The sequence below is a fragment of the Amblyraja radiata genome, chromosome 10, assembly GCF_010909765.2.
Source record: "Amblyraja radiata isolate CabotCenter1 chromosome 10, sAmbRad1.1.pri, whole genome shotgun sequence".
NCBI lineage: Eukaryota > Metazoa > Chordata > Chondrichthyes > Rajiformes > Rajidae > Amblyraja > Amblyraja radiata.
In genome coordinates, this window is record NC_045965.1 from 23,265,238 (window position 1) to 23,283,999 (window position 18,762).

The 18,762-nt window shown below is 42.0% G+C and overlaps 1 protein-coding gene across 1 annotated transcript in view; it reads right to left on the bottom strand.

Moving 5' to 3' along the window:
• xpr1 (xenotropic and polytropic retrovirus receptor 1) overlaps window positions 1-18,762 on the bottom strand; it is a 208,125-nt gene that overhangs the window by 145,162 nt on the left and 44,201 nt on the right. The gene's annotated exons all lie outside the window — the stretch shown is intronic.

The window sequence follows — 18,762 nt, forward strand, 5'->3', positions numbered from 1 at the left end:
AATGTTTGTGCTTGACAAAATCCAGGCAACGACCAGGCCCAATAAAGGATAACCAAACTACTTGCCATTGACATTCAATGGCATTATCACCACCTACCCACATCATCAAGATCCTGGAGGTCATGACCGAACAGCACGAGTTAGCCAAATAAAACTTTGGCTACAAAGGCAGGTCAGAGGCCGGGCATCCTGCAGTGAGTGACACTACTCCTGACAAAGATTATCTATGTCACAATTCAGAAGCATAGTGGATTATTCTCCACTTGCCTGGAGAGAACACTCAAGTAGCGCAACGCCACCCATCACAAGGCAATGCGCTCGAGATTTGCAAATGGCCGTATCATGAAGGCAACTCTAAATAACAGCAATAACAATGATGGAATTTAATATTTAATTTGAGGAAGAGAGGAATGAGGCTAGTACAAGTACTTTAAACTGAAGAAAGATAAATTGTGAGAACATGAAAGCAGATCTAGCTGAAGTGGCAAATTAGTTCAAGCATTCAGTTAATCAAGATACAGTGGTAAACACTGAAGGGAGGGTCTTTCAGATAATTCAGAATAAATACATTCTAACAAGAAAAATATTCAGATGAGAGGACTATAATTAACAAAAAATAGTTAACTATAATATCCGGCTTAAGGAAGAACTGGATAACAGCACATTGGCATGGAAGATGATTGGACAGAGAATAAAAAACAGTAAAGACTAACGATAAGATTAATAAGAAAGGAAAATTAAGAGTAAAAAAACAAAGCTTATAGAAAGTAAGCCTGGGAAATTAATAATGGAAAACATACAGAACATACATGGAGCGAACAGATATTCTGCAACAGTCTTCATTCGGAGGATACACCTATGGACTGGGATACAGGAAATGGTTTGGGAGAGGACCTCAGGAAAATTACCATTCCCAAGAGAAATGGTAATGAACAAATTTATTCTAGGGTCTTAAAAGAACTGGCTAATGAGATAGTGATGCATTGATTTTAATTTTCCAAAAATTATCTCAATTTAGGAAATATTTAATTTGGTCTGAAAGCAGCAATTTTTAACTCCTTGATTCAAAGGGCGTGATAGGAGACTACAAGTTACTTAACAACATCCGTCAAGGAGAACCTGTGAACAGTACCTATTAAAGGCATTATAGGTGACACTCAGAGAAGATCAAGGTAACTAGGCAAAGTTAATATGGCTGTGAAAGAAAAATCATGTTCCTTTTTGGTCTTTGAAGAAGTAATGTGCTGTGAATAAAAGAGAAGTGGTGAATTAAGTGAAAATGTGCTGTGTTGAAGGTTATTCAAGAAGCAAAAAATCTTATGCTGTAGGAGGTGATGTGGATAGAAGATTGGTTTGCTAACTGGAAATAGATTATACACATAAATGGGTCTTTTTCTGATTGGCAAGGTGTAATGAGTAATGTACAACAGAAATGGGAGTCTTAACTCTTTACAATTTATGTAATTGTCTTGAATGAAGGTACTGAAGAAACAGTTGATACATTTGTTGATAACATGAAGACAGATGGAAAAGTAAGCATGGACATCAGGCTTATAGAATAATTCTGAATGGACAAAGATATGACAAATGAAGTATAACAAGTGTGAAAAAGGTGAAATTATTCATTTTAATTAATCCAGGAATAATTAAAGCATATTTTCTAAATTGTGAGAGATTGCTTTAAGATAGAGGGGGGTCTGGTTAATTAGTGTGTGATTTATGAAAAGCTAACATGCTGGTACAGCACATAATTATGAAAGTTTATTGAATGTTTTAATTGTTATGGGAATTGAACATAGAAATAATATAACTAGGGAAGCAATGCTTCATTGAAGAGTAAGGTGACATGCCTCAATGACTATCGACCAGTGGCACTAACGCCGGTGGTGATGAAGTGCTTTGAGAGGTTGATCATGGAGCAAATCAACTCCTACATCGACAAAAACCTGGACCCATTGCAGTTCGCGTACCGCCACAACAGATCAACGGTGGATGCGATTTTGCTGGCCCTCCACTCCGCACTGGACCACTTGGACAACAAAAACTCATATGTCAGGCTGTTATTCATTGATTACAGCTCGGCATTTAACACAATCATCCCCTCCAAACTGGTTACCAAACTCACAGAACTGGGTCTCTGCGCATCCCTCTGCAACTGGATCCTCGACTTCCTCGTCCACAGACCACAGTCTGTTCGTATTGGTGGAAATGTGTCAGCCTCAATAACAATCAGCACTGGAGCACCTCAAGGCTGCGTGCTCAGCCCCCTGCTGTACTCACTCTATACCCATGACTGCATAGCGAACCACAGTGCGAACTCCATCATCAAGTTCGCTGACGACACCACTATTGTGGGGCGTATCACTGATGGGGATGAGTCAGAGTACAGAAGAGAGATCGAGCAACTGTCCATATGGTGCCAGCGCAATAACCTGGCCCTCAACACCAGCAAAACCAAGGAACTGATTGTGGACTTTGGAAGGAGTAGGAGGGGGACCCACAGCCCCATTTATATCAACGGGTCGATGGTTGAAAGGGTCAAGAACTTCAAATTCCTGGGCGTGCACATCTCTGAAGATCTTTCCTGGTCCGAGAACACTAACGCAATTATCAAAAAAGCTCATCAACGCCTCTACTTCCTGAGAAGATTACGGAGAGTCGGATTGTCAAGGAAGACTCTCTCTAACTTCTACAGGTGCACAGTCGAGAGCATGCTGACCGGTTGCATCGTGGCTTGGTTCGGCAATTTGAGCGCCCTGGAGAGGAAAAGACTACAAAAAGTAGTAAACACTGCCCAGTCCATCATCGGCTCTGATCTTCCTTCCATCGAGGGGATTTATCACAGTCGCTGCCTCAAAAAGGCTGGCAGTATCATCAAAGACCCACACCATCCTGGCCACACACTCATCTCCCTGCTACCTTCAGGTAGAAGGTACAGGAGCCTGAAGACTGCAACAACCAGGTTCAGGAATAGCTACTTCCCCTCAGCCATCAGGCTATTAAACCTGGCTCGGACAAAACTCTGATTATTAGCAACCACTTTCTGTTATTTGCACTACCAGTTTATTTATTCATGTGTGTATATATTTATATCATGGTATATGGACACATTTATCTGTTTTGTAGTAAATGCCTACTATTTTCTGTGTGCTTAAGCAAAGCAAGAATTTCATTGTCCTATACAGGGACACATGACAATAAACTCACTTGAACTTGAACTTGATTTAGGGCACTGGTGAGATCACATCTGCATTAAAACCGTGCAGTAAAGTTTTATTGGACCCATAGATGGGTCATTGTTATGAGAAAACATCAGATACATTAGGCTAGATCTACTGGAGCTTAGAATAGAGAGGATGAAAGATTGGATGTTTTCTCTTGTGTGAAAAATCAGGGGGTTCCCAATTTAAAACAAATTAGGTGTTCTCCACCTAATTAGTGACTCCAGCTTTTTGTGTGAGGGGGTTCCCCTCTCCCATCATAGATGAGGCCCTCACTCGTGTCTACTCATTACCCCGAAGCTCTGCCCTCTCCCGCTCCCCCTAGTCGCAACAGAGAGTCCCTCTAGTCCTCACCTTCCACCCCATACAACACATAATCCTCCGAAATGTCCGCCACCTCCAACGAGACCCCCCACATTTGCCCATCTCCACCCCTTTCCGCCTTCCGCAGAGGCCGTTCCCTCTGAACTCCCTGGTTAGCTCATCCCTTCCCACCCAAACCATCCCCTCCCAGGTGCCTTCCCCTGCAACCGCAGAAGATGCAACACCTGTTGCTATACCTCCTCCCTCGACTATAGCCAGAGACCCCGGCAGTCCTTTCAGGTTAGGCAGAGGTTCACTTGCACCTCCTCCAACCTCATCTATTGTATCCATTGTTCAAGATGTGGGCTCTTATACATCGGCGAGACCAAACACAGACTGGGCGATCGTTTTGCGGAACACCTTCACTCAGCCCTCATGAACCAACCTGATCTCCCGGTTGCTGGACACATTAATTCTCCTTCCCATTCCGACACTGACCTTTCTGTCATCGGTCTCGTCCATTGTCAGAGTGAGGCTAAATGCAAATTGGAGAAACAGCATCTCATATTTCGCTTGGGCAGCTTATAGCCCAGTGTTATGAATATTGATTTCTCTCACTTAAATAGCCCCTGCATTCCCTCTCTCTCTCTATCCCTCCTCCATCCGTCACACTAGCTTCTCATTTTCACCCCACAAACTGCTTACAATGGCCCGTTTCCTTTATCATTGTTACTTTTTTTGCATATCTTTCATTCATTGTTCTTTATCTCTCCACATCACTGTCTATATTTTTATTTTCCCTTATCCCTAACCAGTCTGAAGAAGGGTCTCGACCCGAAACTTCACCCATTCCTTCTCTCCTGTTCCGCTGAGTTACTCCAGCTTTATCTGAGGTGATTTTCTTTTCTCCCAGAGGGATCTAAGTTTTTTTCGCCAAGAGTGGTGCAAGCAGAGTCTTTGAGTACTTTTAAGATCAAGTTGGATAGATTGTTAGTGTATTGGTACTGAGGGAATCATTCAAGTAGATGTGTAGAATTTAGGTTACAATTAGATTTCTTCTACTGTACTGTATTATTTATTAGCATCATGTGTATTGAGATACAAATTAAAGCTTTTATTTGTGAGCTATACATGAATAAAATCAAGCCCTATGCAAGTACAACAACTAGTACAAAGATAAAAAAATACCAGTGTAGAATATTGTGTTTAAAGCACTATTCCGTTATAGAGAAAGTGCAGATTTAAAAAATGAATGGTGAACAATGAGGTAGTTTGGAAGTTCGAGACTTCACCCAAGCTACGCGAAGTCCGTTCAGTAGTCCGATAACAGTGGAGAAGAAGCTGTGCATGAATCTGGTGGTACGTTCTTCTGACCAATGGGACAAGAGACGAGATGGAATGACCAGGATGAAAATGGTCCTTGATTATGTTGGCAGCTTTCTCGAGGCAACGTGAAATGTAGATTGTTTCTTGGTGTGTCTATAGAATATAGATCTCTCTATAGAATATCATTAGACATTTGCTGAATCTCATCAGTTTTCTGAGGAAGGAGAGACAATGTCATGTTTTCTGGGCTGTATCTGCGAAGTGGCTGTTCCAGGACCGGTTATTAATATTTATACCATGGAACTTGAAGCTCTCACCCATCTCCACCGTCATCATTGATACTGACGGGGTCATATACAACACCTTGCTTCTTGAAGTCAATAAATAATTAATTCACCAGCTGACATGGAGGGAGAGGTTGTTGTCTTGACATCAGGTTACAAAGATCTCTATCGCCTTCCTGTACTCACTCTCCTCAAGATCTAGCCTACTGCAGTGATGTTACATGGAGTTGAATAAAATAGAGCAGAATTTGGCTAAATAGTCATGAGTGTATCAAGAGTATAGTAAGGGGCTCAGAGTGCATCCTTGCGGGGCTCCGGTATTGAGAATTATTATGGAGGATGATTATGGACAATCGTCGTTAAAACAGACTAACTTGTGGCTGTGGAAGGGTCTTGACCCTAAACATCACCCATTCCTTCTCTCCAGAGATGCTGCCTGTCCCACTGAGGTACTCCAGCTTTTTGTGTCTATCCTCGATTGTTTTCTTAAATCACATGGGAACCTCAGATTGGTGTAGGGAAATGTTAAAGATATCCGTGAATAGTCCTGCCAGCTGGTCCACGCAGGTCTCGAAGACATAGCCGGGGGTCTCTATCCAGGTCAGTTGCTTTGTGGATTCAGTTGCAGGAAGGCTCTTGCGACATCAGCAACATAGACAGTGGGTGTAGACACACCCAAGGCTCTTGAGGCAGATGACTTCATGCTACTGACCTTATGTTTAAAGCGAGCAAAGAATGCATAGATTCCTTTGCATATTTATAATACTCACTGTAGAATTGATCTTCAATAATATACATTTGGGTTTGAAACAGTAGCTACTTTCATGTCATCCATACAAAATGGCTGCACAAATGCTTGCTATATCAATGCATCAGATTACAAATAAGAGAAATTCTGCTGACAATTTCTTCTTTAGAACTTCTAAATACTTCAACCCCAATGAGGAAGTATCCCATGCATACAATGTTATAACTATAGCATTTACCAAAATAACAATCCGAAAAATAAATAAATGCTGCAAAACTGACAATAACGGACAGCTTTTGATTAAATTAAAACCATCTGCTTTATTTCCACATATATCAAAATAGTCCTATGATATTCATATTTATCTTTATGTGACTCCAACATTCCGCGCTAGATCTTTGAATTGAGTTCAAACAAAGAAGTAACAATGCAGTGTCAGAAATTGATTATTTCTCCCAGTGAACCTTGAGGTGTGAATAGACTTCATGGGGGAAGGGAATGAAGGTACATGAAAATAAAAGAAATTATTAAGAGCCTCCAGGCTGGAGACGTCTGTCTATACATGCTGCAAGCTAATCAAAATTCCTGGACCTTGTGTCACAAATCGTTCCATTGCATTTGAAGCTGGTACTATACCTTTTATTGCAAGCATTGTTGTTTGATGGCAAAATCATCTAAAATTGAAATACCAAATCACGTCCTTCAAACCAGTGCACACAATTATCAAGGTTCGTTTCCAACCATTATCTATAATTGTAGAAAATTGCTCACTGGAGAAAAGGTGAGATGAGATCTCATTTCATTTCTGAATTCAGGCAGTGGAAATTTTTAATTCAGCTACAGAAATATAACATATCTTTAGGCCATTCTAACAAAATCAGATTGAAATGCTGAATTATTTATAAATGAAGGACGCACAATGTGCAAAAAGAAGAGATGTGACATACTATAAAATGTTTATTTTACAAATAATATAAATTGTTCTGTGCTGACAGTTTGAGGAGTCCTTAGTTTCAAGCAAAAAAAAAAGAAATACACAGCACATGTTTTCAAAATTGAAATAGGAAAGACATGCTTTATTTTAAGATGTTTTTCAAACAACACCCAAAAACTCACTATTCCATTTATACATAGATGCACCCACTTGTATCGTTTTTGTTTCAATTTTAAATGTTTATTTTATTCTTTTATTTCATAATCAAGAAATAAACAACTTGTATTTCATATTTTGTAGCCTTTGGTCTTTAATCATTTTCATTCCATTAAACATCAAAACCGTATGTTATTGCAAAACAGAATTTCTGCACCTTTGCATAAATACAAAACCTTTCGATTTCCAATCCATGTGGATCTCAACTGGTCTCCTAGGCAACACTCCCATCCCCACAGATTCAATCTAAATGTGCCTGTAGTTTCTTTCTGCTCATCTGGTCATCATCACAGCACCCGCTGAAATAAACCTCTCATCAAAGCAATCTGATTTCTACCTTAGGCTGGTCAAACAAGAAAGATGGAATATCAATACAACATTAAACCTCATAACCCCAAATGTTCATTCATATGGTTTGGCCATAGCAAAAGAGCACATTCAGGGTCACAATGTTATTCAGTGAAGTTCTAAAGATTGAATGATATTTTCGCATTACATACGTTTATATATTTTATTACTATATGCAAAATGTAATTTTAATTACGTATTTATCTTTGATTATAATTTAATTTAATTACTACATAAAGAATAATATTGGAAGATTTCACAAAATATTTATCTGCTCTCATATAATCGCAAACAGTTCCTGCCATCTTAGAGAATGAATTATTTTGGGCATAGTGCATTTCTTCTTAATGTATGAATCACAACAATAAGCAGTGCAAATGACCGCAGCCTTCTTTGAATCATGGAATACTCTGCATTTAATCCACAGACAACGGCAAATTCAATAATACTGGCATTATCAGTTACATTATAGAAGGGTTAATCAGCCAAAGATCCTGCTCCAGATGACAATGAAATTACAGCCACAGTGTATTACAAGCTCTCACTCATTTTGCAAAATCCTCAATAGAATTGGGCGCTCCAAAATATCCATGCAAATTTACGCTACATTGTGCACAGTGAATAAGCATCAACAGTCTTCACACGCCTGATATCATTTTATTCACTTCATCGGTAATAGGTTTCCATGGCCATGGTGACATTTTGTAACTGTCTTTTTTGGGTTGTAGGAGCTATGCAGCCTTATTATTCTGCCCTGTGCAGTAAAACACCGATCGGATCAATGATGCAAAGCACAGCCCAGGATTTGTTCTAAATTATTGGGGCGTATTGGTTACGGACTGACGCAAAACTGCATTTCGTTGTACCCATACTTAGTATTTGTGCAATGACATTAAAGTTGAATTGAATTGAATTAATCCGTTTAAAGAGCAACATCAAAGAATAAAGAATATTCAGATCCATATACTATAAGACGAATCTGAGGTGAAACCTGGTCATTACTAATACAGGGTCCTTCAGGATTACAAAGATTCTGCCATAAAATCTGACAATCTCTCCATCACAGACTTCATTTCCCATCCACCGCTACCCTCTCTCCAAATCCCAGAACCTTTTCCTTCCCAAGATCTCGCTCAGCCATGGGTGCTCAATAATGCAATGAGGAACTGGCTTGAACGGCACACAGCAGTCGAGATGTTAGAGGATCAACAAGCGAGTTTGGTATTCCGACTGCGCATGCCCAGGTCATAGGTCACTCGCGATAAACATTCTCGGCAGCTGTGCTGCTGCATGAATACAGACCTGCGTTTCATCCAGTCAGGATCGAACCCGGGTCCCTGACACTGCACACACTGTTGAATTGCTACTGGACCGTCCCCTCAGGAGTGTCCCATCCCTGTCCGGGGGCAGCCGGATATGTCCGGGGTGACCCTGGACTGACAGGACACCGGCCCGTTGCAGTGGCGGCCCAGGCTTACAGCCAGCGCGGAGAAGAAGCACCAACTCCAGCTCAACTCTGCCTGTCCCGCCAGGTTAACCAACAGCCCTTGGCTGACATGACACCGGCCCGTTGCAGTGGCGGCCCAGGCTTACACTGTTGACATGAACATCAATGCTAGTAGAGGCAAACAGGAGACTCACAAGTAAGTTGCAATTACTGTAGTGCTATGGGACCTTAAAGTCAGAATCAGAATCAGAATCACACTTTATTCACCAAGCATGTTTTGCAACATACGAGGAATTGCATTGGCCAGGTCAGTCATACAATTAAAAGTCAATGTTCAATCTGAGCAAGAAGGATGATGGTTAAGAATGTAAAGTGTTCTTTTGCAAAATACAATTTATGCTTGAGCCTTATAAGAGTCATCTGACATCCAAATATCTGGATTGCATTGACAACGTACTTTCACACATTGTTTTTACTTCTCTTTATAGCAGCCACTGGTGAACTTTGTTTAGAAACTTGTCAGATCATCATAGAGAGCACAACCAGAATACTTTAACTGAGATGGTCCTTGTATAGACAATGGCAGCAAAACTGTTGTGGCTCATGATCATAGATTCGCTATTCAAATATCACAAGGTGCAGTTAAATGTCACCATGTTCCAGAGAAACGGAGGTCAACTCCAATAGGATGACTATATAAAAACTAGGAAAACCACTCACCAATCACAAATGGCAAGCTCATATTGACATTCACCATGACTCCAATGCAACTATCTGACCAACTGGCAGTTAGAGGCTGGAAGGTTACAGGAGGTTCATGGCAGCTGACGTTACAATCAGAACAGCAATTCATATAATGGCAGAGCAGCTTTAAGGGGCCAAATGGCCCACTCATGCGCTTCTCCACCTCTACCACCAATGGGAACAAGGGCAGCAGGTCCATGGAACCCTTTACCACTAACATTCTTTCCTACAAGAAGCTAGGAAATATATCTCAATTTCTTCATCATCATTAGGATTAAATCATAGGTTGTAAGATCATAAGTGATAGGAGCAGAATTAGGTCATTGCCCCCATCGAGTCTACTCCGCCATTCAATCATGGCTGATCTATCTCTCCCTCCTAACCCCATTCCCCTGCCTTCTCCACATAACTTCTGACATCCGCACTAATCAACGGGTGAAAAATTCTGGAATATCCTTCTTAACAACATTGGGGGAGTATCTTCACCAGAAGAAACACAGTGCATTACGACGGCTGCGCTCCACCACCTCCTCAAGGCCAATAATTGTTGGTCTTCCCTCTACCCCCTAAAAAAGAATAAATGAAAAGAAACTGTCCAGAAACATTAGGGGAATCAACCAATTTTATCAAGGGCATAGGCATAACTACGATGAACACAGCTATTATGAAGGGAATAGTACTTTCAAAAACATCATCTCTTATGAGCCATTCAAATGGATAAGTTTCATGAATAATTTATACACATGCTTTCATCTGCACCAAACCAGCATCTAATTGAAGGGGAAAGGTGCCTGGGGGAATACCTGCACATTTGGCATTCAAATGTCACTATCAGCAGGGTTTCTTTTGAACACACAATCTACCAACCACTTCAGGAGTCATAAATAATTTCCACAAATTACAGAGCACTCTGCAAAGGCATACATATACATGGATGTAAATCTTTTCATTTCAGGAGAAAATGCAACTTATTTTTTTCAAAAACAGCAACTGCAATTAAGATTACATTCTCCAATCAAGGCTTTTGGATATTATTATTAAACGTACTCCGTTGCACCAGTATTTAACCTCTCAAAAACAGGTCACATATTCCATAGCAGACATCTTGAAAACCTGTAATGTAGATATGATTTCTATATTACTTTCAACCTCCAGTTAAAGACGTACCAGAGGAAAGTTATAGACAGATACCATTCCATTAAAAGGAATGACCCTGTGTTAACCTACATATGACTAAATCCACTAGGGGCGCTGTATTGAAGGCGTCTATTCCCTTCTTTTTTTATTTTAGTTTGTCTAAACTGTTTGTTTTGGGGTTACTTTAGCTTTTCTATGTGGGGGAGGGGGGTAGGGTAAGGGGGAAACTGTTTCCTAGTCGCTTCCTGACAAGGATGCGACTATTTCTCTGAGTCGCGTCCACGCCCCCTATCCTCGCGGCCTACCAGCTGGATCGGCACGGCCTTTCCTACCGGAGATCGGACCAGAGCTACAACAGCGGCGGCGCAGCACTAGATTCACCGCGGAGCGGGCGATGCCTTCCTGGATCGCCGTTTGGAGCTCTGGGTCGTTGGGCCTGCAGCATCAACATCATGGAGCAGTGGTTCGCAGAGCTCCCAACGCGGGCTGCGCTGACCGTCATCGCGGAGTCCTGGGGCCCTTTGCCGAGGGCCGCCAGTGTTAAATCTCCGCCCAGCATGGCCTGGGGACGTCGGGAGCTGCGGACTCCGGTGGGAAGCGGCCGTTTTAGAGGTCCAAGCCGCTGAGTTTGGCCTCCAGCCCAGACGTCGGAAAGCCAACATCCCAGCCGGCGGGCCTGAGCGGCGGGCTGCCCGTAGCGGCGACTGCGGAGGGCTCCGGATGCCCCGACCACGAGTGAACATCGAGGAAGAGACTGACTTTGGTGCCTTCCCTCACAGTGGGAAACTTTTGATTCTGCTGTGTGGGGATGTTTTATGTTGAATTCTATCGTGTGGTGTGTTCTTTATTTTATTGTATGGCTGTATGGTGATCACATTTTACTGTGCCATCTGGCACATGTGACAAATAAATGTATCTTGTATCTTGTATGACAAATAAAACTGAACTGAACTAATATTATTTAGTGCAAAACTAAAAACTAGAAAGCTTACTGCAATTGTAATTGCGTGTAATTGAATCCCAGAAAAGAAATCTGCTTTGCAATTTGCACATCCAACATAAATCAAACCTGATATATTACAGTCCAAGAAGATCAATGAAGTGTTGTAACTTTCACACAGGTTAGTCATACAGGTAGCTAGGTTTCCGCTCTCTAATTGTCAAGCTCCCAGAGGTACTGGATGTAGACCAAACATTGCAAGCATATATCTGATGCAACTTGTCAAATCCCAAACCATACCAGCCTTCCACTTTAGAGTTTTGTCTCTTCACAGATGTGCCTGGACCACTGTTACATCTGGCACTTGCAGCTGACGGGGATGTTGCCGGGTTTTCGACCCCCTTGTCCGCTGCCCGGAGCCGCGGCCCCGCTCCACCCAGCTCCGTGTATGGGCCATGTAGACCCACAGCCCGTGACAGTGCTGCCACTCAGGGGTAGACGGGGCGGAGGGCGGCCGTGGCCGGACTGTGCTGACCCCGGGGGGAGAGTTGGGGTTGTCCTGAGAGATCCACTCCATCGGCCAATTACACCTTGGTGCTCGGGTTCAGAGCAAAGATACGAGAGCATTTGGTTCAGAGCGCTCAGTCACCCTCCAATCCCGTGCTGTCGTGGGCTGGGACTTGCCCTCAATCTGCCGGCACGCTACTCTTTCGCAAGTCAGTGAGCAGCAGTGATTTTGGCGGTTTTCACTCACGGTTAGCACTATTTCCACATTTTTTCCAAGCGCAAAAATTGACAATTTTTGCGTTTTTTAACAGGTAAGAACGAATGTGTTGCATGTTGCTAGTGTATGCCGGAAGCTGCCTTGTACTCCAGAAGGATTGAGCTACTCCATGCTTTGACCTGCTGACCTTACGTAGAACCACATTATTCTCCTGCGTCAGTGTGTGATTGTGTTTGTCCGTTTGTATTAGGCCCAGTGGAATCACTGACACAACTAATTAAGAGTCACTTACATTTTGACCTGATTTGAAGCCAACAGAGACAAGGAATGTGGCAAATGAAATGTAATCAGTAAGACATCAGAGTAACAACAATTGGAAACAAAAACAGAAATTTCTGGAATAAGTTAGTAGATCGGGCAGCATCTGTAGAAAGGGAAACAGTCAACATTTCAGGTCCGCTTTTATTCATGCTACCTGACCTCCTGAGATTTTCCAGAATTTTGTGTTTTTGTTTCGGATTTCCAGTATCTGCAATTTCTTTAACGAATAACAACTCAGTGGGACAAGCAGCATCTCTGGAGAGATGGAATGGGTGACGTTTCGAGTCGAGACCCTTCTTCAGACTGAAGACCCGAAACTTCACCCATTCCTTCTTTCCAGAGATGCTGCCTGAGTTACTCCAGCATTTTGTGTTTACCTTCGATTTAAACCAGCATCTGCAGTATTTTCCTAAACAATGAACTTGGTACTGTTGAATCAGATTAAGATGAATAATGAAAGCCTGAATATTTGGGTCTTGGTGGAATCTCTGCAGATTACATTCTCACCATGGGAGGGTGAGTGCAACTAAAGTCAGTAAATGATTTTCATATATCAAAGTAAAACGAGTGGTAATTTGATTCCTCAGACTAGGAATTGAGTCAAAGGTTAATGCAATAGGTCATGTCATTCATCAAATATTGATATGATGCAGACTAATTCATTGTATAATAAACATTGTTAATTCTAATACAATTCTCTTTTTGTTGCTGCCATTGGAATTCAAGTTTAATGCAGAAATATGTAAAACTTGTTTTGCTTTGTCCACTCAAAGTGTGAGGAATAGTCAATATAGAATTTTAGTTTGGATGTTAGTGGTAAGTAGTTAGGGCCAAGGACAATTTGAAATCATCACATTGGAATCAATTTTGACAAATTCACAGCGGGTTAAAGTGTGTTTTTTCCCCCCATTGTGCTAGTTATGCGCTCCTTAACTATTTATAGAAATTTACGTTAAAGATATTTCAATTACATCAAGTAGTTTACTTGCATCCAGCCGGAAGTATGAAGCCACAGTACATCACGATTCTATCAACAGTATGTCAAAAGTGGAATGCCAAGGATTACAGCCATCGATGGATGGTATTTATAGCTCTTTGATTACATTCTTAGCCACATTAGAACAAGTAGGTGACCTTCCAAGGCCATGTATGCAACAGAACAGTAAACATCCAGTGGGACAGAATATTTAAAAGATCAAAGATCATATTTATATAATACGTGTATTGCAGGATTTTCCAACGCTTGATAATTTTAATAGATAACTGAAATTATTCACAATTATGCAGGCAAATAAGGTATTAATTTGTGTTCTGGGACTCAAACAACAAAACTGATAATTGAGCAGATGATTTATTTTGATTGAGGCCTGAATCGGGAGAATACATCTGAGATAATTTGGTTTCCGACCTCACAGATTGAACAACAGTACTAACGATAGCTTTCCTTTGGTTTGCCAATAAAGCTGACACCCTAAATTACATTCAAAACCGGATGCAACATTTCAACTCCCAATCGGCTGACTCCTGAGAATGCTACCGTTTAATGCTTTTATTGTCACATATTGCTTTCTGTCTGAATGTCGCAAAATAGCATTCTCAACAGATTGCGAGTTCAAATGTCACCTCAGTACCTAAACATAATTTAGGATATCTGATTTAGTGGAATAATAAGGGAAAGCTCAGGCTCTCTTCCGGAACTTGCAGGTATTGCACTAAAGTCAATTGTTGCATTGAAATTCATAAAGTTATCCATAAAATGTTTGTATTCAGCATAATGCATGCTAATTATAAAACTCCAAATGCACTCTTGACATTGGAGAAATACATTGTCACCCCAATATTTTAACTGTTCTCTATCAAGGCTAAATGAATATTCCAGTTATTTTAAAGATGCTTTTGATGGCAAATACAAGTAACAATGAAATGCTAACAACTTGGAACTCAAAGTTCCTTAATTCTGTTACTCTCAGATCCTTTATGAAGCACGTATGCAAGAAAGCATACTCTGTTGTCAAACGATTCTGATTCATATTTGCTATTTGTCATTTTAAATACTGTTCCTAATCTTCTCTCAACTGATTTTATTCAGAACAATCAGGCATGATATTCACCTCCAGAGAAAATGTAGGAAGTATTGGCCAGGGGTCCTAGAGGCCGGCTAGGCCCCCGGCAGAGTCCTGGGGGTTCCTGGATTTTCAATAAGTAGAATGCAATTCCCAAAGGGCCTGTCCCACTGTACGAGGTTATTCAAGAGCTCTCCCAAGTTTAAAAAAAATCAAACTCGTGGTAAGTACGTAGAATGTACGTAGCGGCTACGTCGTAGCTCGTGGATGTCTCGTAGTGGCTCATAATGCTAACGGCAGGTACGCGGGAAACGCGGTAATTCGTGAAGTTTTTTCAGCACTGAAAAATGTCCACGAGTGCCCCGAGTACCTACGAACGGCTATTACTGTAATTCTCCGACTTCGAATCAGGAGAAACTCGGGAGAACTCTTGAATTACCTTGTACAGTGGGACCGGCCCTTAAGCTTTCTGCTGGTTGTTTACATAACAGAAGCTTAGAATTTTTCTAACAAATAACCATTAAAATAACCCCCAAAAGATAAATATTTCATTAAATAATTGATTTCATACAGCAAAAAAACCTTACAAAAATTGTTACCTGAATTTATAAATGAGCTATTTGTATAGATGCCAAAAGAACACAAAAGACCTAAACATCACCTGAGAAAGGTACCATCTCAAGGCATAATTATGCACAATACTGCAAGGCACAGTTAACTGTCAATACACTGATGTCACATCTACAACGCTAAGAAGGTAGAAAACTAAAAACCTCTGCCAATAACAATGAAAACCAAAATTCCCAATATAAACAGAAAATCACCAGAAAAGGGAGGGGGTAGCCGCTGCCCAGGAGGTAGGGCCCGCCTCTCTCTAATCCCCGCTATCATCGCCCGTACCATTCCCTTTCCAGTCACAGCTCCATATGGGAAACCCAAAACACTGCTGTGTTCATTTATTTATTTTCCCCACAAGAGAGGAGGGGGAGGGGGAGGTGGAAGGGATCAACACCCCATAGCCATCACCCCCGTCTCAGCTGTCCGGGTGTCCCAGTCACCCCGAGCCCGCGCTCCCGTTCGTGTCCCCGCATCTCACCTGCTCGCACTCCGATTCCCTCCGACAAACGGGCTCCGTCACAGCTCGCATGGTGCTGCCGGGCTGATCTCAGCAGCAGCCAAAGAGTGTCGTTGTGCTCCCTCCGCCTACCGCGTGTCACCCCCGCCATTGGCTGACCGTGCTGACTTTCATCATGAATCACAAGCTTGCCCGCCTCCAGACCGGTACCTCCACTGACTCTCCTTCCCTCACCCTTTTATTTTACGATCGTATCAAAATCGGGCACAAAAAATTGAAAAATCTGATTCTTCGTTAGGAAAAGAAAAAAATCAGAATTACGATCTAAATTGGAAGAATATCATGCCTGAACAATATAGTTTCCTAGCGGGACAGGCAACATCTCTGGAGAGAAGGTATGGGTGACGTTTCGGGTCGAGATCAGTCTGAAGAAGGGTCTAGACCCAAAACATCACCCATTCCTTTGGGTTACTTCAGCTTTTTGTGTCTATCTTCAGTTTAAACCAGCATCTGCAGTTCCTTCTTACACATACACATTCCTACCTTCACATGTGTTAAGACTCCAATGCCTCCTCTGCTCTAATGCAGACTATACCCAAGACATCCCTATTAACCTTTCAGAGTTCCCTAATCTTTATGTCTTTCTCCATTTACTTTTTCAGACGTTAAAGACTGAACAAGCTCATTCATAGCACCAAAAAAACTTGTTTAGCAAAACAGAGATGCTCCCAGGCAGTTATGTTCCCAAGGTGTTGTACCTCAAGGTCCATCCTGAAGAATATTCTAAAAGCCCTTAATCCAAACACTGATTAATAATTCAAAGAAGCACTAAAATAGTGTATGAAATGTAATGCACCTGGCCTATTTTATTGGGTTGCACGATCCATTCATATGAATGGAAATACTGTTTCTACACCAGTCATTGGCAAAATACTGAGAGCTGGCTGCAAAATGCATCTGGACGCACTCATGAAGAAATCAGTTATATTCCTGGGCCCAATAACGTGCAGTGGCAGAACATTCAAACACAACCATATCTGATCATCAGAAATGTTTTGGGTCTGTGACTGGCTACACAAATTAGGTGTTTTGAGATTTCCTCAGGTGCAAATGGTTAATAGGCAGATGTTCCCTTTCAAGAGCTGCAATCAAGTACTATTAAGCTTGACTGAAGAAAATACAGATTTATTTAAAGAGCAATTTGTCATTCACATTCATGTGCAATTGGAAGCAGCACCAAGAGTAAAATTCAAAATTGATTAGAAGCACCTTCCCTAGTACTGGTTAGGAAAGAACTGCAGATGCTGGAAAAATCGAACGAAGACGAAAAAGCTGGAGAAACTCAGCGGGTGAGGCAGCATATATGGAGCGAAGGAATAGGCGACGTTTCGGATCAGTCTGAAGAAGAGTCTCGACCCAAAACGTCGCCTATTCCTTCGCTCCATAGATGCTGCCTCACCCACTGAGTATCTCCAGTTTTTTTGTCTACCTTCCCTAGTACTGGAATAACTCAGTGGGTCAGGCAGTATCTATGGAGAATATAGGTAAGTGACGTTTCGGGTTGCTACCTTCTTCGGACCGATTGTAGAATGGGGGAGAAAGATGGAAGAGAGATAGGGGTGGGATAAAGCCTGGTATGTGATAGTTGGATTCAGATGAGTAAGGTTTTTGATTGGCAGATGGCTGGACAATGGCCAGCGAAGAAAATAAAAGTGTGAGATAATGATAGGAGCATGGAATGTGAAGCAAGAGAAAGGAATATAGGTGGATATTAATCATTTTCCAACTGCTCCAAAATATTTAGTATTTGCTGCTTCTCTAGAGTTCAAAATCTTTCTTCTTAAACACTAATTTGATATAAAGTGCATTTTTGACAATCTGGTTATTTCCTTCAGCTACAAAACATAAATATATAGTGTTAAAAAACAATTCTCTCATAATTGATTTCTTGGACACACCATTCACAGCCAACATTTGCATCAACCTCCTTCTTACCCACCACAGAGATTAGTTTCATATGAATTTATTCCTACCCGATGGAATAATTGTGCGGGAACATTTTAATACAGTACTAATCACAATTATTTTGTTATGAATAGAGAACATTTAAAAATTATGCATGATAAATTCTATTCAACTCTGACACGTTCCTCTTTCCTATTCGATGTGTTCACTCAATTTCATTTGTTATGATGTAATGGCATTGTGGCCTGAATGATTCAGTACATGGGAACATATATTATATATACACAAGATACAAGATACATTTATTTGTCACATGTACCAATTGGTACAGTGAAATGTGTGGTCACCATACAGCCATACGAATAATAAAGAGCACAGAACACGATAGTCTTTAACATAGACATCCCCACACAGCGGAATCAAAGTTTCCCACTGTGAGGGAAGGCTCCAAAATTCAGTCATCCTCCTCTGTTGTCCTCTATTTTTCACCCGTGGTGTGGGGGCTCCCGAACCCCTCGCAGTCGCCGCTACAGGCGACCCGATGTTCAGGCCCTCTCGCCAGAATGATGGAACTCCGACGTCGGAACGGGAGAACCACCTCAACGGCTTGGACATCCGAATCGGCCACTTCCTACCGGAGTCCGCGGCTCCCGAAGTCCACAGGCCGCGCTGGGCGGAGATTCAACGCTGGCGGCCCTCGGCAAAGGGCCCAGGACTCCGCGATGTTGGTCAGCTCCGCCCGCGCTGGGAGCTCTCCAAATCCCCAGCTCCGCGATATTGAAGCAGCAGGTCCAACACTCCGGAGCTGCAAACGGCGATCCAGGTAGGCATCGCCCGCTCCGCAGTGAATCCAGTGCTGCGCCGCCGCCGCTTTGGCCGGTCCCCAGCAGGAAAGGCCGCGCCAATCCAGTTGGTAGGCCGCACGAAGGGGGGGCGAGGACGCGACTCGGCGAATAGTCGCATCCT